This window comes from Charadrius vociferus, unplaced genomic scaffold (assembly GCF_000708025.1).
Source record: "Charadrius vociferus isolate BGI_N301 unplaced genomic scaffold, ASM70802v2 scaffold213, whole genome shotgun sequence".
NCBI lineage: Eukaryota > Metazoa > Chordata > Aves > Charadriiformes > Charadriidae > Charadrius > Charadrius vociferus.
This window is the reverse complement of record NW_009647828.1, coordinates 5,757,536-5,781,786: the sequence shown is the minus strand read 5'-3', so window position 1 is coordinate 5,781,786 and position 24,251 is coordinate 5,757,536. Positions and strand designations below refer to the sequence as shown.

The 24,251-nt window shown below is 39.1% G+C and overlaps 1 protein-coding gene across 1 annotated transcript in view; it reads left to right on the top strand.

Moving 5' to 3' along the window:
• The window catches only part of CTBP1 (C-terminal binding protein 1), a 193,730-nt gene that overhangs the window by 52,275 nt on the left and 117,204 nt on the right, over window positions 1–24,251 (top strand). The window lies entirely within an intron of this gene.

The following is a 24,251-nucleotide window of genomic DNA, read 5'->3' as shown; positions in this document are numbered from 1 at the left end:
AGAGAACAAAGGAAGAAAATAGCTAGGTAGTGATATTTGGCAAAGGCTTGATGGGGGAATGTTGTTTTCATCAGGGCCACTGGGAAAACATATAGTAGATGACTTAAAGGTAATAAGAAGGAATTCTGTTCCTCATTGGGTTTTGTGTTGGTGGTGGGTTTTTTTTCTTTTCCTTTTTTTATTGCAAAGTAGAAGTAGCACAACTTACATCTGGCCAAAATGGCCCAGGAAGAGGGGGAGACAAATTGCTGATGATGCTCTGCTGTGAAGCAGCGACCTGATGGTATTATCAGCTGAGACAAATAATTGGGGACTGATGAAGTCTCAGGGGAGGATGAAGAGTGAAGTGATAGTTATTGAATGCACATTCTGTACCTCTGCAAAGTTGAAAATTAGTTTTTTCTTGGAGAAACACGGAGTTTGAGCTGTCAGCATAAAGATGATGGAGTTTACTCAGATCAAGGAACAGGATGGGCAGAGGAAAAAGGAAGATGTCAGCATCTGAACCTTGGTGGATGTTGGAGGAGGAGGACTCGTTTCTGGGAAGGGAGGGATGTCAGAAATAAAACACAAATAGGAAGGAGTAGCCTTGGAAAGGTCAAGGCTTAAAAAACCAGAAGTGGTTAATACTGTGAAAGGACATGAGGAATTTGAGGAGGGTGAGACTCTTCCGGATGCTTTGGATGAGGAGCAGTCTAGCACTGACCACCGTTTGCCAAGCAAAGGTGGTGGAAACTGGGATATAGGGCTGGAAATCAAGATCTCTTCTTCCTTCAAAAGGATTTCTCCTTTATGTTTTTAGATCTCTAATGGATTCTTGGTTTGAGGATTATTGTGGTTATTTTCTTTTTGTTTCCCCTCCTTGTTCAGGCCGAAAATAGAACTTTATGTAACAATAAAAGAGGTGTAGTTTAGTTCTTAAAGGAGGTGTTTAATGCTAACACGTCAGGACAGTGTTTTCGTTTTGTTTCTGTTCCATTCCTCCAACCAAGAAAAGTCACATGAAATTTATCATTAAATCAGCAGGACAAAAAGGTTTTTGCTCAGCAGAACGTGGTGTCAGTACTTTGACTAAGAAAGGAATTGTGCAATTCCACGCTGTATTTTTCCTCTTGCAATCCACTCTCCACAATGCGTTGTTCCCATGCTTCTGGAAATCATGTCACTTTTAATTTTTTTCAATTTTTTTTATCACATGATTTTCAAATTGAGTGTATCTGCTCCCTATAATTTCAAAGCGGAGAAAGAGACTTCCTAGGGCATGTTCTAGCCTTTCTATTTTGGTAACAAAGATCTGCAACTTGGTGGTAGAAGGCAAAGGATTCATTTTGTCAGGAAAATGCCACTTTTCTAAGTGGTTGTCAGGGCACATCTAAAGCAAATACATAAAGATTAAAAGCAGTCGTCTTATGTAAATGTTCAGCGGGACTACGGGAAGCAGATACTGAATCAACAGTCAAGAAACTTTGGATGGGTTGCAATAAATATCTTGCTATATATATTTGCAAAGTGGTGGCGGCTTGTAAATTGTGGGGCCGGTTGCCAAGAAATATCTGAACGTCGTCATTTTTTACGGGGATTCGGATACCAATAAACAGAATTTTGCCTGACTTTCCATGGCTTAAAGAAGTGTTGCGTAACGGCAATGTAATTTTTTTTCAAGTAAAACAGGTTGTACTGAGAGGGAATATTGGTTAAAGCTTCTAACGATTCAGGGAGTTGTGGAAATGCCTTGGAAAGTCACTGTATTTTATCAGCAATGTATTGTGGTGGATAAAGGATAAAGGTTGCTTTAGGCTTTTTTTCACGAGTCAGGAAAAACCCCTACAGGAGGCAGGGGAATAGCAGCTGTAGTTTAAATCTTATACATCATTCCCTTTTAATTTGGTGGTGTCTTTCTAATTAAAAGTTGGGGGGTTTATATATATACACATATATAAAATAGATATGTAAATTTATACTATGTAAATTTCTATATTGTAAATGTGTAATTTTATATAAATATATTTGTACATACATAAATTACATCAGGATAAGAAATGCTTTTGGAGTGGTACATTCTTCATGCCAAGATGTGTTCACTGATACGCTGTAGACAAATAATTTTTCAGAGACCTATTAGAAATATTTTGATAAGCCTTTTCCCCTCAGTTTTGGTGCTTTTCCAGAAAGGAGTCATTGCCTCTTTTATTCATAATTTAGTGTGGTTATCTGTCACTGTCACAAAAGGGTTCTGACAGAAGGTTGTCGTAATATGAAAGGCTTTTTAGCTGGCGGTGGTAGGAGTCTCCCGCTGCTGGTCCATCAGGCTGCAGGAGGGGACCAAGGCACTGAATTCCCATATTTCGTGGTAGAAATAATCTGATGGAAGCCTTTGAACTGAGGTTGTCGAGCACTTTCTTGGATGTAGATCCAGTCATCGGAAATTACTGTTTAAATTTGGAAACTCCAGTTGACTTCCTTCCCACCTGGCCCGGTGCTAACCCTTCACGCTCATCCAGCAGCTTCAGCATTGCTGGTCCCTTAGAAAACATTAATTTAGATTTTCATTTTAACTGTTTGTAGACCATGTGAGAGAAAAGAAAAACTGATATAGGCTCTCCATGGTACAGTTCCACCTTTTTTAATACCAGAAATACACAGTTCAAGACAAGTGCTGTTAAGTCAATACACATTTTCTTTGGTTAGCTTTGTCACGGAACTGGTTTATTTTGGGGGGTTGAGCATATCAAGCTGTGTAGAAGAATCCAGCATTTTCTGCCCAGCTCCTCATTTCATTTATTAGGTCTTTTTGCAAATCTGTTTTTGTCTTGATTTGATGGGTCTGTCAACAATTTGGCACCTTCTTTGTCCTATCTATCCCCAGCAATCCCCAAGTGCCTCAAGGAAGTTTTCATCCCCTGCATAAAACCTACTGTGCAAACGACGCACTAATCCACACTGATTTATTTAAGCATTGTAAATGGCTACACATCTCTTGACTGTTCAGATCACTAGCTGTTAATTAACCTTGCCCACAACTTGGATTTGGTCTTTCAGTTACTTAAGTTCCAGCATCTTTCTGTCACTGATGGTACTGTAGCTTCATGGCATTACCTGGACTTCTCAGTCACTATGTAAGTTTCCCAAATCGTCAGAAATTAGTAGTGTACAAATTACATTTTGGAGCCCTGTTTTGAGAAGGAGGTTGGATTGGACCAGATGATCTCCTGTACTGCTTTCCAACTGAAGTCGTGAAAAGATTTTATGCCCAAGTTTTCTTGTAATCCTTTGCTGACTGTTTCTTTTTTCCAGGTTATTGATGTTCCAGTGGTTGCTACTGGTGGTGTGGGGATCTAAAGCCATTCCTGGGTATTCAGCATCGACCGTTAGTTTAGTAGACCAGCATTTATTTATTAATCACTCTTAATATTTACTTTGCCCCGTTACCAATACAAACGGGGGTCTTGTTCGTTTGTCATTGACTGCAGTGAAAACTACCTTCACCACTAAGGTTCCTCTACCCAGGCTCCGTATCTCTGACACTGTATTTCCTTAGCTGTGTGCCTTCTTTGTATGAGATCCTTATGGGATCTACTACAGAGGCTGAAGTTAGTATCTTGGTGCATTATGTGAACCATATCTAATGGCCAGCAGGTTTTTGCAGACAGGTTGATGAACACCACACAAAAAGGTGAAAAACGTGTCTTTTACTAAGGGTGGAGGTCCATGGAGTGATTGAGAAGCACTGTGTTGTCTATGCAGTACATGAATGGAGATGGAGGACAGAGTGACTCGTGATGTTTTGTTAGAAATTGAACAGATTTTTTTTTCTCAATTTGGATGGCAGAAGATGTATCCCATCATCCCACCAGTCTGCGGCCAGATGATTTGCCTCTTGGGGAAATGGGTAGGGTCTCTTGGCACGTGAGGGGCACGTGGGATAGACAGCAGAGGGGAAGGTAATGCCTCCTTCCCTTCATTTTCTAAGCCTATTTTACTATTTAAAGAAAATAATAAAAGTTGACTTTGTCATCTGTTAGAATTTAGAAAGTGATAAAATGCAAATTAAGAGACAGTGGCTGACAATTTGAGGTTGGTGGGTATATCCCTTTTAGCCATACCTGTAGCAAATCAGAGAGTCATGTTTATTTTTATATACGTTTATTCCTAAAAATTGGATATCTGGTTTCTTTTCATTTCTTAGAAAGTCTGTATGTTTTGTGCAGTGGGTTAGTCTCTAGAGGACATGTAGTTTGAGTGACTTTACTTGATAATAGATGTAATTTCAGAGCAGCAGTGCCTGCTAGGGCTAGGAAGAAAGCTGTGTTTTAGTAGCTACCTTATTTTTGTGTATGCTTGTTTCCAGGGAGTTAGAGAAATCCATATCTATATTTGCCCTTTTCGCAAAGGAAATGGAAAGTCTTTTTTATGGTAAATTTTAAAGGAAGATACTTAAAAAAAAAAAAAAATCCAAGAAACTGCAGATCCTTTTGTTGAGTGTTGTAAGCATGACCTAGTTTTGAATATCTTTGCAGCTTGAAGTTGGGGGGGGGGGAAGAGTGGAAAAAACCTCATATTAAGAATTTCATTCTGGAGTCATTCCAGCATGGGCTACTATTTCACATACATATTTAATATTCTTAATTCATACTGAGGGCAAAAAGAGCATTGTTATAATGTTACATATCACTTAGATTAAATATGCTGTTTAAATTGAGCACTCTAAAGGGCACGAAAGTGTTTATAAGTTTATTTTTATTCTCAGTTGTTACTAAAGCTAGTTAAGGGGATTGAAAAATGTCTCATTTGCAACTGTTTTTCTTCCTATTGCCAAATATTGTCATTCTCCTTTCTCCTCCCCTTGCCTCCAGGTTTTGAAAGGAACCGAAATTAACACGCCTGTCCTTATTAATTATGTTTTCTATTTACACAGTGCAATACAATGACAAAACAAGTTTCCTAATGTACCAATATCTTTATGTCACCACAGCTCTGTGAATATTACCGTGCCTTTCTCTTCCTCCACTAAGTCCAAAACCATTTTTTTTAATTAACAAGGTGGGATCTGGAGAATAAAGAGACCAAAAGATATTTTTTGAAGATGAGGAATCTTCCTCCTATTTGGAACAACTTGTTTGGCTGCAGAAGCATGAATGGTGTGTCAGGGGAGTCACTGGTAGAGGTGGATGTTCTTAAAATGGTGTTATAGCTGCAACTCAGACACCTGTTTTCAGAGGTGCCCAGTTTAACTCCAAGGTTGAGCTTCAAAAGGTTATGGGTAATTTTTTTCCATGGTGTAAATTACTTTCTGCTGGTAACTTCTTTTTGCCTCTACTACTAATTTGCTTGCCACATGTTAAAAAAAAAAAAAAAAAGATGGTGTGGGTTGAAACTGTAGAAATCAAATTAACAGTAGTCTACACAGATTTGTAGTATATAAATTATCAAACTTCAGGGTCTTTTTATAGGCTCATTTTTAGCGGGGATAATAGTGTTGATTTAACAGTCTAGGTTTCTCTAGGATATTTGACTTGATACTGTGTAACATTTTAATTAGAAAACTAGAATGATACAAAATGAACACTGTGAAGATTAAGTGGATTAAAAATGGGCAGAGTGTAACGAAGTCCTGTAGAGAATCATTTTTGTCTTAATCCTCATTGACATTTTTAGCCATGATATGGAAAAAACTGTAAAGACATCATGGGTGGTGTTTGTAGTTGAGACAAAGATGGAAATTACTGAAGAGAAGAAGTCGTAGGTACAGATGGCTCCAGATCACCTGGTTTAATGGGGTTAAGTTTATATATGATTTAATACATTGAAGGGTGAAGTCTGATGTGCAGAAGCAAAAGCTGCGTGTCATACTTTGGACGATGGGCTACCTCGATAAGCAGAGACTCCGAGACACTGATACACCCTCAGTGTATCAGTGCTGAGGGGTGTGCAGGGGATGACTGATGCGGCCATGAGAGCAATGGGATGAGTGTGCAAGAGCATGGGGATGGAGCCAGATGTTTCTGAGCGGCAGAAAGCAAAGGTCCCGTCATCTGCAGCTCCCTGGACAGGAGCTCTCAGTGACAGGAGCATTGTCTGGTGGGTTCTGCACGGAGAGGGGTATAAATGCTTTGTTGTCAAGTGTGTGTTGTACAATGGAAACAGCAAAGATGAAGGAGGGTGAGCGGTGTGGAGGCAAGCAGGAGAGAAGGGCTGTGGGGAGATTTTCTGTCATTTTCTGACTTTTTTTTGAAAGAGAACGCTTGATGCCTTAAGAAACAAGAAGCAAGCAAAAGCCAGCAAAACCCATGTACATTTTAAATAGTGGCACTTCCTAGATGTGGGGAAAAAAAACCCACTGAGTTCAGAATACAGCAAGAAAAAAAGTGAGCAGCTAAGCAGTATGCATTGTGTTTCTGTTGCCTGCTGTAACTAACTTTGGGAAGCTTTGTCACCGTTCCCTAAAAATCTTTAACCTTCAGAAGTCATGTGTAGTTTGGCTGTTTTTACCCCAAATTGCAACAGCTGAACGCAGCCTACTGTGCTGGTGCTGGGACCGCTTAATTATGGAAAACGACTGAATTCAGCTGCCATGGGGTCAGGGTGAGGAAAGCTCCATTACGGCATCTTCAAATTTGCAGAGAGTTAGAAAACACGACGGGAACTGATGAGCCGGATTCCCACAGCCGGTCCCTCCCCTGGGGTCCGCAGCAGCATGGGTGGTTTGGCATGCGAGTGAGATTATTATTTTTATTATTGCTTTAAAGCTGATATTAAATCAGAGATTGTACAGGGGCTTCTGCCAACCAAAACAAAAACATTTACAATCTAAGTGGGGCCCTTCAGGGGTGCGTCAGAAACGAAAGTTTCCAAAATTATTCAAGTGTACATGAAACAGCTGGAACTGCTTTGGGTTATGTTCCTGGTGTTTTGAGGTAACGCTATAAAAATCAAATAAGTTTATTAGTTTCTTAAGCTTTCTGCAAAGTTTCACTAGGACTATTTAGTAAGCAGTTTGCATTCAGAGATCTATCCTTTTGTAAATAATATCTATTGGAGTTCTAATGTCTGTATGACGTATATCACTGTAAACAAGTCTGAAAATAGAGATGGAATCTTCTACTGAAAATTAAAACCCAATTAATTTCAATTGGAAGGAAACAAGCACTTCAGAGAACTGTATTTTGAGAACGAAGTGTTTATTATTGTTTAAAAGCTTAGGGATATCCTGCTTGAAAGAAATTGGAGTTCGCTGGCATCCACCCTCTTTCCGTTCCCTCCCTCGCGCTGGGGAGTGTGGTCTTGTTTTTGGAGCGGTCGTATTCCCTGTGTGTTTCTAAGGGATTTTTTGCAAGAAAAGGAGTCCTCAGCATTTGTGATGATTAATTGCAATAACGATACAAAGAATGACATGAGCATTGCAGGTAGGTGTCACCCCCGGATAAGTTCAGATCATTTTCAGAGGAGAAACAGGCTGGTTTTCATTAGATCTTGCTTCAAACGGCTCTCTTTATCTAATTAGGGAAATAGAAAACCAAAGCAGATATATCATAAAATCAGCATAAGGATTTTTAGTGGAAGCGCCATAAAGTTTGCAGTTAACATTTTAGAAGGATGATCGATACCCAGCATTCATTGCAAGTCTTCACGGCACAGGCAAAGATTATTTTTCACTTTGTGGAAGCAAATGCCATCCGCCCGTTTCCTGAAAGCACCTTTTGTAGGTGCATTTTAAATAATTGGAAAGGAAGAAACACAATTTTTCTCTTTTTATGGATTTCCTAAAATACCTCTCATGAGCTATTTCTTGTTGTCTTGAGGGAGGAGGCAGTAAAGGAGTTGCCATGGCGATGCGACTTCGGTTCCATCACCAGTCAATACAGCAGTGCTATGTTATACGCTTGGCCCATCTGTTCCCCTCGGTGGAGACCCCATTCAGCTGGAGGTTTCTTTTGTGTTTGCAAAGTGGGGTAATAAGTGACCTTTTATTATAGGGGGAATCTCTACGTGGGTGGAAAATAACTTCTTTCAGATGTGGATGCTTTCTTTACAATGAGGGGGGAGGAAATAGGTGGTTTTTTAAAAATTCAAAATACAGTCAAGAAAAGCTTTACAAATATAGTTTTTGTTTTTTTTTTTTTTTTTTCTCAGGAATAATCAGCAAGTTCAGTTTGAAATTGCAAAGTGTCCATTGAGCCCACTGCTTGAATGAGCAAATATATTCTATATCACAGCATTGGTTTCACTGTCTTACTTTTAACTAGACCTGTCTTAAAGAAGGTCAAGCCATGAGGTTTTTGTTTTAGATGCCAGTGGTACTTGTAACTGAAAACAAAACAAAACAAAAAAAAGGGAATAAAGCTTTTCCCACCAATTAAAAACCAAACAGTAGCACTATTCATCCCTAACCCAAAAACCTTTTGCTGTTCCCCGCGGCTTTAGCTTGAGAAGGTGAGAAGCGCCCGAGCAGGGCCGGAGGCACGGCCGGCACTGCCGCAGCGCTCAGCCCTCCCCGGCTGGAAGGAAAATCAATCCCTGTTTGTCGGGGTTTTGTAACCCTGACCCTGGGTATAACCCAGTTACTGCCTTTTGGGGAAAGACTTGTTTTTTTCTGTGCTAAAGCATCCTGTGCTCCTTGCCTAATTTCCCAGAAAGGGAATCAATGCATAGGTGTTTTTCTCCCCACATTCGATACCGTCATATGGTAGATGTTAAGTTCTTTGTTTTTCTACTTTGAAAAAACGGTGCTGTATTTTCTTAAACTTAGATTAGTAAGAGTGTGCATGGTAGTGGCGCCACAACAGACACGGTACAAAACAAGCCAAACAACTGGCAAACTTTTAATCAAAAAACAAAAAATAAAAATCTGACTTTAGGCAGAACTTCAAAACATTAAATGTAAAATACAGAAAAGTACATTTTGAAAAAGAATTCAGCTTGATGCAGGTGAAGGAAAAAAACAGGATTTCCCCATCACTTCTCCACCTTTTACATCTCTTTACCAATGGGCTTTACGGCTGAAGAGGGGATTGAACCTGAGTTTTCTGGATCTTGTTGGGCTGCAGGACAGAGGAGGGCGAGCAAGCCCCATCTCCTGTAGGTTTGGGTTTGGACCACGGTGGCAACACTTCAGTGGAGGTTGAACTGGTTGCTTTTACCAACGTGATCTCTAGCGTTCACATGGGCCATGGCTGAATTTGCTCTTTCATCTGGGTGCAGGTGCCTTTCGGGTCAGTGGGGATGGGCACCGGTGCACTGCTGTGTGGGTATCTTGGTAATGAGCTACGTGGGGATCAAGATTGAAAAGGAATGACTGCTGCTTGTTATGAAGCGTTAATCGGGAATCATAAGCGCTATCTCATTTTTTTAATTTTCTGACTTATAATAATAGAATCCACATAAATGGAGCGCTATTGTATAGCAGCCTTACTCATCTAATTGAGCCTCCCGCTCATAAAAGGTAATTAAATACAGACTGTGGTAACTGTAATTAATGAATACGGGTGGAACGTCAACTGCAGTGGATCCATAACCAGTTGTGTGTGTTGTTTCACAGGTCACCGGTTAATAGAGACACTGATGTGGATGTAGAGCTACCGAGGAGGTGCCGGCCACTTCTCACTGTGGTGCCACATGTGTGGTCTAGGTGGAGAGGTGTTCTGACTCCATAATTACATGATAGTTTTAATACAAAGCAGATGTGTGCGGGAACTTTGATTTTACCTGTCTGGGCTTTAAATCTTCAGGGAATAGAGAATCATGGAGGCACAATCTAACTTAGTTCCCTTGGAGATTTTTTTTTTAAATGTAGTTCACTGTTGAGTTACAAAACCCTTAACTTTCCTGCAAAGAAAAAATGAGGGTCGCACTAAGCTATTTCATGCTTTTTTCTTAATTGATTTGGAAGTTAATAAAACCCCGATATTTTCATTGGATGTGTAGTAGTCTTTGTTAATACCTCCTTGGCTTTGGTGTAGGTGAAACAAGACGTGGGTAGTGAGGTTTGGAGTCAATTCACTTTAATATTTGGTACATTCTTTTTGTTTAAAAGCTATGTTGTCTGCCTCTAAAAGTCTTGCAACAAACTGTTTAATGACTGTGTTAATATTCACATCACGGAACTGTATTTCATATTTGATATTTTTTATATTCTAAAAACACATGAGGGTGGCCAAACGCATCCCCTTACATTAAGAGAGATGCGGCGTTTGGGTTGTGTTCACTGAGTGCTCTGAGTTCCACTGTGGTGGGACCTTCGCTTCATGTCACTGGTGTAGGATCTCTCCATTAAAGTTGGATTAATATTATCGTTTCTGAGGCAATAGTTGAGTGTTCTGTCACTGAACAGAAGAACAGATTTTAAAAAAACTCCCTCATCTGTGGGTGGATGGTGGTAAATTCCGGTGATCTTTGTTGGTCTTAGACCTAACTTCTGTTCAGTAGCTGAATACGGGCTAATAACTTATGTATTAAAAAGGTATGACCCTTTTCCATAGCGTCATCACACCTGGTTATACAGCAGTTTGGGGTTTTTTTTTAATACATTACAGTAAAAATTCCAAGTTACTATAAAGAAATTCCGAACAGTCAAGAGGTGTTTTTCTTCTTTTTCTTCTCCAAGTTCTTATTTATTAAATGAAGTTCTGGTTCTGTTAAGTATCTTTGGAATTGATATTTTTTAGTTTCGCCAAGCCTGTATCCAGGGCCCACCCAGAAGAAAACTATAATGTGCAGTATAGCAGTGTTTGGGGTTTTTTGATAGCTTTCTAGGAAAAGATTTTCAGTTTGTTCTCGTATGACTTTAAAGTTACACTTGCCACTCTCCCTGGGCATCGGGAACCAGCAGCAGCTAAACACTAACCAAAAATACTTGCACTGGGCACTTGGTTTTCTTTTTTTTTATTTTTATTTTTATTTTTATTTGCATTTTTATGCCATTAATTCCTTGTAGTTGCAAGGAAAATATGGCAATGTTGAGAGCAGAGGAATTTTCAGGAGGAAAGCCAGCTCCTGAGTTAAAGTGCAAAGCTCTAGCCTGTGCAGTGATACTGTTAACTGGACTCGTAACACAAGATACTTTAGTTGTTTTAACAAAAAACACAGCAACCAGAGAGAGCAGTACTATATTCTTTAAGACAAGTGCTCAGGCATATGTTTCAGTCTGATTAAACGTGGACTGAAATTACTTTGCTAAATGAAGGTGAACTGTAGAGACGAGCTATTTGAACATGCTTTTGAGTGTATTTTCCGCCATCCCCTGTGGTAGGTGTGCAGTCGTTATCTGTTCCAGGTGTTTCTTCTATTCTTGAAATTGCTGTTTGGATCTTGTTTCCAAGAGTGAAATATTTTTGGCAGCATTATTTGATAGTTGAACCAGATAATCATTTAATATTGTACTTACAAAAACATTTGTTTTCTAATTTTGCACATTGCTCCAGAAGAACGGGCTCCTGTGTGGACACATGGAGTGTCTCTGAGATAACTCGAGATGTTGGTTTTCCAGGAGCACTGTGTGGCGTGAGCTGCCAGCTTCGGCATCCTGGCCAGGCATGCCGTGGCTGTGGCGGTGGCAGCGGTTTGTGAGGGGAGAGCTGCTGGGCATGTGGGTGCCCCGTCCCCTGCTTGGGGACCTGAGCAGCAAGTTGGGTGGAAACCATTTAAACCACCTTGACTTGGCAAACATCTTTGACGGGTTGCCACTGCTTGATTTAATATTACTACTTCCAGATTGTTTCTTTTTAAGAAACAATGATTCATTCAAAACAAAAAAATACTTTTTTTTCTTCTTATGCCTGTGAATTCCTAACCATCCCCGACTGATGCTCAAGAGCTGTTTGCCAATGGCTCCTTTGTTTTAACATCTACAAATCTTTCTATGAGGAAAATGGCTTCAGCAAAAATCAATTTCGATTAGTCTCTTTGTTATCTGTTAGCACTTTTGGGGGAGAGGTTCAGCAAGAGAAACCAGAGGTTTTTAGCTTTGCTACTAGATATTGGTAAAGACATTGTTGATGGACTCATCAGTAGGATGGGCATGGAACAACAAATAAGACTTTTCATTGACCTGACTTCTGTCCATGAAATCTCCCATGACTTGTATATAGCTGTTTCCACAGGGAAAGAAATCATCCAGCCTAGCTTTTGTATGGAGAAAGCAGAGGGAAGATACATTAAATCATTTTTCTTCTAAGTTCATGATGTTTTATTTCAGCTCAGATGAACTCACTCAGTGGTCTGTGGAGAGACAAGACAGTGGAGATCACGAAACTATTTCTAGATAATAGTACAGAGTTTGATTCAATCTGAAAATAAGGTTGTTGAATGGCATTACTACAGCAGTTACAGAGTTTATAAAAAATGAATTATAGATCAGATGGGGGATTATATTTGGAAATGTGCACTTACGCCTTGTGTGCTGTGGCAGTAAATACTTCATGAATGCAAGGATTTCAAATTAAACGACTGGTAATAGAAATGTGATTCTGTAATACCAATTCCTGCCATTGAATTCAAAGTGAGAGACCTTTTTGTTCTACGCATTATTAAGTAAAAGTAGTCTTTATTAAGCAAATAGACAAGAGACACTTAAATACTTCGTTAAAACTTTTAAATAATCCTCTAAGACATTGCAAATACTTTCTCAACTATGCTCATTTGCATATTACAGATGGGTTTTTTTACAGTTTGTTATTCTATAATTCTACAAATGTCGGAGGTAAGTATACGAATTGCTAGATTTCATAGAATTCAATTAAAATGTGTTTTAAGAAGGTTTTGGATCTTGTGTGCCTTTCTTCATTATTGGAAGATCAACAATTTTTACTTGCAACTTTGGCTGAATTTTCTGCCAGCCATTCTACACGAAGACCTGAAGCTGTCAAACCATGAGCTATAGGGTAATCGAGATGTCTGGCTGGTGGGGACCCCACCTTTTACGGTGAAGGAAACCCAGATGCAGCTGATGTCTGCCTGAGTCGTTTGTAAAAAAGCTGTTGTGGAAAGCTTGAACGTAAAGCAGAGTTTTATCAAGCTGGAGATCTCCGTAGCACGAGAGAATGCCGTGCCAGGTAACTGGTGCTGGCAGCAGTGCAGAAGTGGATATCTCCGCCTGGTATTTATTAGGTGTATTTTGCAGCTCCCATAAACAAACTGAGCTGGTTTTAAATAAAACAGCATAAATGCCGCAGCCCTTCAAACGGCAGCGCTGAGTTCAGTGTGAACGAGCTGCTTCTGCGTTACCCCACCTTCTTGGGTGGCTTCTGCAGCGACCGCTGCCCTCCCTGGCGATGCTGTTACACCTACCCAGGTGAATTCAGGTAACGTCCCACATACGCGATGGAAGGATGTTATTCTTCATTTATGAATAGCAGTATGCTGTCAATGTTACCGTGTCAGTTGTTCGTGTAAAATGAGCACCGTGGGCAAAAGAAAAAGATACCGAGCTTATATATGTATATATACGTACACACGCACATATACATAAAAATAAAAAGTTATATACACTCACTTTATATGTATATATAAATATACCTATATAAAAATAAATACATAAAAATATATAGCCACTAAAATAGCTATATATATATTGCACCATGGGCAAAAGAAGAAAACCCCTGAGCTTATATACATATATGTATTTTGTATATACATATATGCACACATACATATGAAAGTAAATATATATGAATATATATATAACAATTTATATATAATATAGCCTTTTTATTATAGGAAACAAGAAATTATTCTGCCTCCAGAGCATGAATTATTACAAGTACAATAATAATCTGCAGCTGAATTGCTGCTTTGATTGTTGCTTGATGTGAAAGGTAAACTTGGATTAATCAATGTTTTTATTGTAACTTATGATGAAGTTGTGTGATATCAGGTTTTAAAGGTGAATTTTGGTTACTATAGTTTGAAGTTTCAAGTTTTCAAGTTTTCAAGAGATTTTTTTCATTATAGTTAAAATGCTCTTGTTCCTAGTCATCTAATTTAAAGGAATAGTCATGCAATTAGTCATCTAATTAAAGGAATAGCAGGTTAGATAATAAGAAAAAAATCTGCTTTTCCTATTCTAGAGTTTATAGCTGGATATTGGTGAGTCTTCCCAACTTTCTTTCTCAACGTTTCTCCTGCTGAAATATTAGACCTGAGTGGGGAGTCGCTAGCAGAAGAATATCTGAGCAGCCCCGAGGGGCCGAGTGGAGCAGCTCCAGACGCTGAAAAATTTTTTTTATTTTATTGTACTTTTGTAAGGGACCCATTATGGTACTATAATTCTTCTGTATGTTTTAGGAAAACTTGTTTTAAACCTACCATTTGTAGATGTGGAATCTCTTCTGTAGCTTGAATAAAGGTGGGGTAGAGGAAGAGGTTCTTTGCTTTAAAAAAAAGAAAACGTAAGAAAAATCTTTCTCATGATTAAGATTTTTTTGAATCTTCAGAATTACATGTGCACTATCTTGTTATTTCTGAAATTACTCCATGTCAAATTTAATTCCTGACCAGATTCTTCATGCCCGTACCTACTGCTTTCCTTTTAAACCCGTGGGGAGCAATTGGTTTTATATGTACCATCCTCTTCAGTTATCACAGCCCCTGCAAGCAGAATTGAGGTCCCTCAGAAAGATGCAATAAAAATGACGCAAAGCAGATTTTCCGCAGTTCTCCTCACACCTCTTTCTGCCACGACACCAGCCTGCTCCTGCCGAAGCTCTGCGGCTGAGTTGGGCTGGGCAAAGCTTTTTCTTCTGAAATTCTTCTTTCTTGTGGAGTGCTGGCATCTTTTTCACTGGTCACCTCTCACAAGTACTTGGACATTCCTGTTTACCCACAAGTGCTTCCCGGTCCATGCGTTATAGCTAATTTAATTTAATTATTCTTTATTATATATTATTATAGGTAGCTCCTCAAGAGAGTGTGGGTCAGCACCATATCATTTTCCTTTGCTGGCTAGGAGCAAATCACTGAAATTTCTCATTTTAACTTTTTTTATTTTTAAACATATATTTTTTAATATTTATTTAATTGGTATTACAAAATGAAAACTAAAAGTTAAATTTTAACTCAAGATGATTACACATTTCTCAGCACTTGGATGGTATGTGCATGGGTGCAAGGCAGAGAGTGACGGTGGTAAAAGTTGTTGCACGTCTCACACCAGGCATCTTACAGGCAACCAGGCAGGACCAAGGAATAAACAGTTGTGCCAGAAGAATTAATGATGTATTTGTCAGCTGGTGTGGGATAAATCATTGTTCTTGTTTTCCAGCGTGTGTGGTTTTCCAGCATCAGCAGCGTTTGGTGTTATCAGCTGTTTTCAATGCACAGAGGGAATATAGGTATAACCTACGTGGTAGTGCTATGGGGAGGAAGTGAAAATGCCAGAGCTGCTCCAGTGCTCTGTGTTTAGCTGAACTGCAGGTTGCCGGAGATTTCTCTTTGGTTTTGGGTACTGTCTCCATTTATAGGGCTGTGGGTCATACCTGCTTATGCTGCTGTTTCCCGGTTAGGCAGGGACCTTGTGTGGCTCACTGTGTCACTCAAAGAGCTGGAAATCAGGAAAAAAGCATTTTATATACCTGTAATTAATATTTTTGACTTCTGTAACTTCTGAAATCTGGTGAGTCAAGATCTTATCTGGTTTATAAGCTGCTTCTGGCTTTTTCACGTCTGTAAATGTTCCGTTTCTCACCTCTGGAGTGTGAGCTGGAGCCGCTACAGGAGCCTCTCTGATTAGCCTACCTGGATGCTAACTTTGGAGGTTTAATTATCTTCATAAAAACTAGCATGCTGTTACCTTTTTAGAAACACATGCTCAGTTCTTACGCAGATGTTGTTCTCAAAATCTATTTTTGGGGCCAAGAGTTCCTGATCGCTATATATAGCTATATGTGATTTCCTGAGGGACCAGCAGCAGTAAATCAAGCTCCATCAGTCAGGTATGCATCCCTCCTGCAGCTCGTAATTCTCATGAGAAAGTTGAAAGAATCATGAATTAAATTACACTTACTTGGTAATGAATTTAAATTCATTCAGTTTATTTCTTTTTTTTTTCCTGCTGCTTGGAAAGTAATTTTACATAAAGGATGCAAATACTTGCAGAGATCATGATGTCTCAGAAAACACTAAAATAGGGATGTTGAATGATGCATTTAACTGATGACTGAAAAATTTGGTGGAATTTTGTGGAATGGGTGAAAGTACTTACACTTTCTCCATCTGTGACTTACAAAGGCAGTGTGGACTGGAAAGGTTGGGTTTACATTTCTGTGTTTCACGCACACAGGTCAGCAGATTGTAATTACTCCCAGTACCTATTTGTGGCTTAATAACTAATTTTTTCATTTGCACGTATATTGCTGCTTACTTCTGCTCAAGGAAACTAGGGTAAAAAATAGTCATTTGTCTTTCTTGATTGCTAGACTTTTTTGTTAGTAATCTATGCTAAGGCATTTATTTTCTCCAATTAAAGTATGAATGTTATTTATCAACTGAGTTGTGATTTTGCAGAAGGAGATAGCCATAATATATATGTATACCATTCAGGAAACTTACATGTGCTTTTGCAAATTTCAGCTGCGTAAGAACAACCCGGGGTTGAATCTTACCAGCATAAAACCTGATATCTGCAGAAGTTTTCTTTCCTGCTTGTACGGTTGAGGAGAAGCTTCAGAAGTGAAAGACTCCACATACAAATCTGAGAGATGGGTTGAGTAGTTTGAGCACCATGCATATGTCTGGTAAGTTAATCCTCCCCAGCATCCATGACTGGTCTTTACGGATCTGTGCAAATGGTGTGCACCCTTCCAAAATAAATGAAACTTTCTGGAAGTGAAACTTTTTGAAAGTGTAAAGTTACAGCCAGATGTCAAGCGCTGCAGTGAAGACGTTCTGGTGTATTTGGAGAGGTGCTCTTGTAACGGTCCCAACTGTAGACCATGAAAGATATTTGAGGTGGACCCATAAGCTTTTACAGAGAGGAGAAGCTAATAGAGCACTTGTAACGCACATGTTGCTGTCGTTGGAAATCATGCTTGCTTGGTTTTATGCTGTTCTTTCTTCTAGGGTTTTAATTTTTAAATCCCATCTTTGTTTATATTTTCTGTTATGGAAAATTCACTGTTTTATACAGTGAAAATTAAAAGTTTTGAACTGTGTGCTACCAAATATTTTAAGATTTTTTTTAAAACCAGACAAAACACAAAACAAAACCCAGGCCCTTTTCCCAATCAGCTGAGCTCTCTATTTTAGGGTCCAACTAAAAACATAGCAGAAAACAAAACATTAATTGCTGTTTAATAATGTGTTGGTAATAATACAATAGCGGGACTGTGGAGGCTAATACCAACCTTTCTTCCTTGATTGGATTGTGTTGATTATGTGCCACAGGTAACAATTGAGTGAGTTATCTGTCGAGATCTGTGGTTTATTTTCTGGGTGAGTTTGATGGCCAGAGTCAAAGCGAAAGCTTTGGATAAAGGGTGAAGTGGCCAATTCAGAGATGCGCAATGAGTTTATCAACTCCTGCATCATGTTATTCTATCAAACAACTAATGCTGTTACAAATATTCATGTATTTCAAAAAACACTTTCCCAGTTGCCCTGCAGCTGGATAAATAGCATAAAGCTCGTGCAGCTACTGAATCGAGTTACTTAGGCTTTTTTAAATATAGCTGTAGACTTTACGCAGTTCAGCATCACTGCTTTTGAAGTGAGTGGTGATGAATGGAGTCTTATGCACTTTCAGAGCGAGTTTTGGAAGACTGTTTTGAGTTTCTGTGATTTTTATTCCTGAAGTTTTTGACAGGAGAAGCTTCTTGACATCTTGATGCTGTGCCAGAAGCCTGTGCAGATCAGCTTACTTAGGGAGGGGGTAATTCGGGAGCCCTTTTGGCTGTGCCTCACATCTGTAGTCGGCTGGCAGCATGATGAGACGTCAGCCTGGTCACCATCCCTGCTAAAAGGTGGTTTTAATGATACAAAATTCTTTTTCACATTCTTGTTCTGAATTGAAGTCTCCAAAATATAGTTTGGATTTCCCCTTGCAAGACTGTTCTTCCAAATGTGCCATTTCAGGAAAGACCCTCAGGCTCACAAACATCACGTGCACCCTGAAAACTTGTCCAGCTTTTTCTGCTGGTAGCTGTTAATATGACTGCAGTCACACCAGTCTTGTTAGAGCTACGGCTTCGCTGTTGCATTTACAACCAGTAATAAATAATAGACTTTGACTCCGTAAGCACTAGCCAGGCATTAGATGCTATCTTGAAAACTTTGGCTTCATGACTTGATCTTTTTTGGTACCTTTCTGCATCTAATAGTGACATACTGGATTTTTTTTTTTGATGATAATACATAAATTTCAACTTGTTTTAACTTCTTGTTATGCATCGAATGTATTACTGCATACATCAAAAACCTTTTACCGAGCAAGCCCTGCAGCTAACACTGATGAAGATGCTTTCTCCAGAGGAGCAACTTCCAACTAAATCAATAGTCAGTCTGTGCCAATGATGCTGAACTGGTTTTGGGGTTTTTTGGGAAGTCGGTGGAGTATTCAGGAGCAGGGAAAGGAATATTTTCTGAGAAGAATTTCCAAATGACGTTCTAAAGGAGAGCAAATTTTTGCACAGATGTTAACGTTGACTTCGGGTGATTCCTGGGAATATGCTTTCACGTTGTGTAAAGAACAAACTTGGCAAGTGCAGTAAAACAGTGTATTTATTAAATGCAAAGACTGAATGTCGGTGCTAAATAAAGGTTGAGAAATGAAACAGATAAAAACTTGTGGCATCTAATGCTACATTAACTAAAACATTAGCATGACTAGTTAGTGTTTATTTAGAAGTAAATGTAGTGTGTTAAAATTAAGTGAACGCAAAAAATATTGCTAAAAATATTGCATATGTGAAATGAGATGGAGTTAATCTTGGTCTAAAAGTCTGTTGGCGGGCAGCGTTTGCAATTCATGTATTCCTTTTTGGAAGCGTGCAATTGATAAACTTAATTTTTTTTTTCCAGTTTATCCTGTTTCTTCTGTAAAGGTTATTCAGAGTATACAAATGCACATTGGATGTAATTACAAGAAAATCAGTAATTACTATTATTATTATGCATCAGAGCCCATCAGTATGAGGTACAGCAGGCTTCACTTAAGTACTTATGATTAGAAATTTTTCATTTCCTTTGCTGTTGCAAAGTTTCCCTGGGTTTATTTCCAACTTTCAGCACCTCTTTCCTGAATGCATTTTAATCTTTAGCGCTGTCTGCATGAAAAAAAAAAAGGGGGAAATTAAAGTGTTTTGTTTTTAAAAAAAAGGTTGTAAGAAGTGTGAAACATAAACAGTATAATTTAAGCAAGGAGGGCCCTGGCAAAGGCTTCTCTGTCTACTTACGTTGCAGGTGGCTTTTTATTCAAAGCACTGTGGAAATACTGTGCAAAAGCTGTTTTGAACTTTAAGTGTAATCAGGCCAATTGTCTAAAGATATCAGCAGTCATCCTTTTTTTAGCAAGTTCTGTGAAACAATATAAATGCAATGTTGGTTTACTTTTTTTTTAGTCGAGCCACTTTTAAATTCTGGAAGCAGTTTTAATTGCAACGTTGCATTTTATCTGGGGCGAGTGAAAATAACTTTAAAAAGTGGTTGGACTGATTTTGCTCAAATTTTCCAAAGTGTTTGCCTCAGATGAAGCTGTCTGTCCTCATAGTCCACAGATCATCTCCATCAGTATGCCTGGGGGATGCACCGCAGGAGGAGCTGGGTGGATGATGGAGGTGGGAGCTCCAATTTATGCTGCAGAAGAAGCCACAGTCTTGAGAGCATCTTCTGGATTAGGACCATAAGGCAATATGTTAAGTGTACGCACCTCTCTGCTCCCAGCAGGATGAAGGACGGTGAAAACAAACCACTATTAGGTAAAACAGTTGTTTCCCAGAGGCCGCTTTGCAAATACTAAAAAAATAGATTTCTTCAAAGCAGTTGCAAAGTCGTATTTTGTTTAATGTTTAGCTTTTGCACAAAAATAACATACAGCCTTCTAGCTAAGGTTGTAATTGCTGTTCTTGTACATCTCAAAGTTGATGTTACGTGATACCCAGCAGAACTTAATGGCTTGCGTAATAGTGGCTTGAGGAACTGTGACCTTCACTGTGTTCTTACATCTACCAAACAGAATCATGCTGGTGTACTGTAAATCAAAACCACATTAAAACAGCTCTTTTTCTCTTCATCGGGGAGGAATTTAAATTCCGAAGTTAATGGGAGTCAGACTGTTGCGGGCCCAAAGCGGCGTTGTCTGTGCCCAACTGTAAATGGATTCTCCCCACTGAAAGCGATGGGGACTGCAGCGGGGATTGTAAATGAGCTGTTGTGGTGGGGCTGCACGCAGGTGAGACTGCCCCGGGGCAGGTCACAGGCAGCAGGGGTCCGGGGTGCTCTATTGCAGGTGAGGTTATCATTTTTGGCTAAAATACTTCCTCTTGCCCTTGAAAATAGGGTATTTTCCGCAGCCGATGAACCTATTTCTGCTTCCAGAGTATACGAGCGATGGGGGCTGATGGCAAAGCTCTGCTCCCATCCACTGCGACACCCAGTTGGGGTGTAACATATGCCCCTTTTCAGAAGCATGATGTCTGTGGGAATTGAGGCTGAGATGTGAGCGGTGAATTATTAAAAGGAAGTTGGCAACAGAGGAACGAGCTCTGCGGTCTATAGGAGCACAGCAGTTCCTTCCTTACCTTTATGATGGAGCTATTTCCCTAAAATGAAGTATTATTTATTTGCAGCAATGTCAGGCATTGAGCAGGATTGTGTAGCAAATAAAACCAAAAGCTTGTCTGCGAAAGGTACGTTGCTTAGAGCAGCGTGTTACTGTCATTATCTGTACTGTCGGGTCTGTGCACTTTGTCATTTAAGTCATTTAAAAAAAAAAAAAAAAAAGCTGCTGTACTTGGGCTTTGCCTGTCATTTGTAGCTGAGGGTTTGGCTAATTAAGATTATTTTTCTTTTTCTTCACTTAAAAAGTTATTTGAAACAATATAATTGAAAGTGAGGAGTGGATTTATCAGTGGGATTGTGGTCCTATGGCTTTGCCCTCTCTCCGTCCCTGCTGCTGCCGCTCCGTGTGGGGTATGCAGCAGGATTTGGTGCTGCAGCTGCAGCCAGCTGTGCTGTGCAGCTCCACATCCAAAATGTTTGCCCCGATTGTTTTTGCTGATGTTATTGCCTATCCAAACAAGGCAGAGCTTTAGCCTCACAAAACCTCCTGTGTCACAAATGATTTTTTTTCTATGAATGTTAAAATTTTCCAAGCAGAAAGTGTTGGTGGTGGTTGGTTTTTTTTTGTTTTTTGTTTTTTTTTAAAAAAAGTGTTCACGCTGGAAGAATTATAATATCCTTGAACATCACTCACATACATATATCATCAGGCTGACTGACAGTGAAAGGGGCTGGCGGATTGGGAAGGCAGATTCAAGAGCAGTCTCTGAACTGTTGCGTGTCATGTCCATGTACTTAGTAGAAGTGATGGGTTTAAGGGGCATTGCTGGGCACCCCCGTATCTGGGTTACTGCAAACACCCCCTATATTGGCTGTAGATAAGATGTTTTGATGACGAGCTTATGTGAATAGTCAATGGTGTAAAAATCAAAAGTAAATGGTAGTGACCTGGAATGACGATAGAAATGAGAATGTTGCATGTGCCAGGTGTAACTCTGTGTCTGGAGCTCTTGCAAAGATGTCAGCCTGGGTCTTACAAGAAAATACCAAGATAAAATTAATTACCTGAATCTTATTTTTTATTTTTTTATTGTGCAGTATTATATATGTATGTCTTCCTTACTATCCCCCATGCCAGGCAGATACTTCTGCAAGTATTCTAAAATTTCATTCGTTTCCAAGTTTAAAAACCAAACAAAAGTGCGTCACTTCAAAGTTACCATGTGAGGCATTTATATATAATTCATTGTCTTTTGTAAACTTCTGTCAGATCCCGCTGCTCTTAAGAGGAGGAGTACAGTTTCACAAGTTTTTCACATCTCTTTCATCAATGGCTTCATGGCGTGATGCGCCATCCAGCGGGATACAGGTCGCAGGGAATTGTCATGATGCAAACAAGTGCTTTGCCGCTGTGGCCTTAGGTCATCTGAAAATCTTATCGGATTGTGGTGTCATAAACATTGCCTGACATGGGAGTGATGGCATAAGGAATATGTTATGTATCACTTTTTCAGTAATGAAATTATGAAACAACTTTATTATGGGATTGAAGTACAGTATTAATCATAGTCCATTACTGGTACAGAATTTAGCGGTCAGATTTCTTACTTGATTAATAAACAAGGCTTTGCCTTGAATGTTTTTCAGTTCTCTATCCTTGTTAGTCTCAATGATGACTGTTTTTTATCACATTGTTACATATCTGACAAAAAAAAAAAGGCATTCTGGATCGTCGGTGGTATTAGTATCGCATTGTCTTGTCTTGCCTTTATTAAAACCTTCTTTGTCCTATTGTTGTTAAGTGATCTATCCATCTTAATATTTTCCCGATGTCTAAGCTACTGTCTGTTAATGGCATCCTAATGCATTCTGAATTGACATATTTCACATCATTTAAACTCTGCTTACCTATTTATCATGCAAAGGTCATAACTTAGTAAATGAAAGTCACGTGAAAGATTTTTCTTTGCTATTTCTCTAATTTTCCATTGCCATGCTGGAAGGAAATTACAGCTCTTCCACTCACTTATTGTACAGTTGTGATAAAGGCTCTTCCTCACCCTGGCATCCGATACACAGAGGAGTCTTGTATGTTTGATTTCCTTCTCTTCTATTTGTGTCAGCCTGACGTGATATTAAAAACTGGAAACGGGGATGTTTTGTGCAGCTGTTCTGGCCCTGGGAGGAACAAAGATGACCTGGCTGGTGTGGCATCCATCCTCGCACAGTGAGACTATCAAGTCGGTGCTTGCTGGGGCTGGGATTACGTGTCACTCAATCTTGTCAAAAATTCTATGAATATTCAATGAGGATTTTAATGTATTGTCATCAAGGAAGCAATTTCTGTGTAGTCATATTAAGCATGTTGTCATCTCTGCAGTTTAAATACATTGTTTTGCCCATGAAGTGACCTTAGGCAATTTTAAAATGGTCTCGTTTTTTTTTCCATTTGCCTTATACCAAATAAATTAGTTTTACCTAATAGGAACGAACCTAATATGGATCTAACACATTTGTACAGGGAGAAGCACGTTCTAATAAATAATCAGGATATTATTCTACATATACCAGGATTTATCTTTTCCGCTTACGCTTACACAAAAGGTATGAGATATGGTCAGGTAGGCTGCAGTCAAGTTGTTCTCTAACCGAGGTTTCATAATGAGTTCAATTTTCAAAGGGGAGCCTGCTAATTTACCTCCATACTTCCACTGCTGCTGATGTTTAAATCACTGTATGCTTCATCGTTGTATGTTTAGGTGTCGTTTAAGCTTCATTGCCCAGGCGAGCTTCTCATTTGCATAGATAGTGTATGAGCATATTTTGTTGTATACATATAATTGTGGGAAAACTGATTTGGGTGCTACTAAAGTGCAGATTTTGAAGTTTATTTTCCTGGGGACTTTCTAAATTACAGAACCTTTACAAGTGCGTATCTCTGTACAGAGGTGAGAATGTGAAAATTGTTTTTTGAGAGAAAATTGGTGTGTATAATGCTGTGATGATTTCTTCTTGCAGTATGTCCTGAGTTACGTATTTTTCGTCTGAAATCAGAACAAACTATTTCAGGATATACGCAATGTGGCATTTTAAACTGAAATGTGAACAGCAGAGCCTTGTTAGTCACACCAGTGGTTGTCCTGGGAACAACAGGTATATTGTCAGATGGACTGGAATGGTGGGACATCTGATGTGCAGTGAAATCAAGGCAGAAGGCATTAGGGTATGAAAATACTTTGTTAAAATGCTGTTCATTAGAAAACCTGAAAGTGCTGAAAAGTACAGAAAAGCATATTTTGCTTTAAAATTATTTGAGAAGTAGACTACTTATTAGTTCAGTTAAACAGTGTTTTAGGCTGGGAAGGGAATGGTATATTCATAGCTCCAAAGTGTACCTCTGGGCCAACGCTTTATAAATTAACTGGAAAAATTTTGGTGCCTTTTATGTTTGTGTGAGAACATGAAAGTATCTGATTTTTCAGAGGATGGATTATTATCACTTTCGGGCCCAAGCAGTAGTCACTTTTAAAAAATACAGTCATTGTTTC